Source organism: Alligator sinensis, unplaced genomic scaffold (assembly GCF_000455745.1).
Source record: "Alligator sinensis unplaced genomic scaffold, ASM45574v1 scaffold1704_1, whole genome shotgun sequence".
Classification (NCBI taxonomy): Eukaryota; Metazoa; Chordata; order Crocodylia; family Alligatoridae; genus Alligator; species Alligator sinensis.
Genome location: NW_005843413.1, coordinates 37,971 through 38,234, shown reverse-complemented (window position 1 = coordinate 38,234; position 264 = coordinate 37,971). Strand labels below are relative to the sequence as shown.

The following is a 264-nucleotide window of genomic DNA, read 5'->3' as shown; positions in this document are numbered from 1 at the left end:
CCAGTCGGCCCTCGTGGCAAGCCTGGGCGCAGGCCCTCGCCTTCCCTGTTCACCTAGTGCCCCATTTCCCAGTCAGACCAGTGGGCCTGTTCTCTTAGTGTCTGGTCTTCCCAGTCCCATCAGAGTTGCATCCTATCCAGCGTCCCATCTTCCCAGTCAAACCAGTGGCCAGTCCTGTTTTGTGTCCTGGCCGAAGAGGGCATCCCGTCCTGGGTGTCACCCTCCCAGTCCAACTCGCCCCTGTGGCGCCCCCCACCCACGACT

At 62.5% G+C, this 264-nt stretch overlaps 1 protein-coding gene across 1 annotated transcript in view; it reads left to right on the top strand.

Moving 5' to 3' along the window:
* Positions 1-264, top strand: part of FUS (FUS RNA binding protein) — a 13,581-nt gene that overhangs the window by 2,865 nt on the left and 10,452 nt on the right. The window lies entirely within an intron of this gene.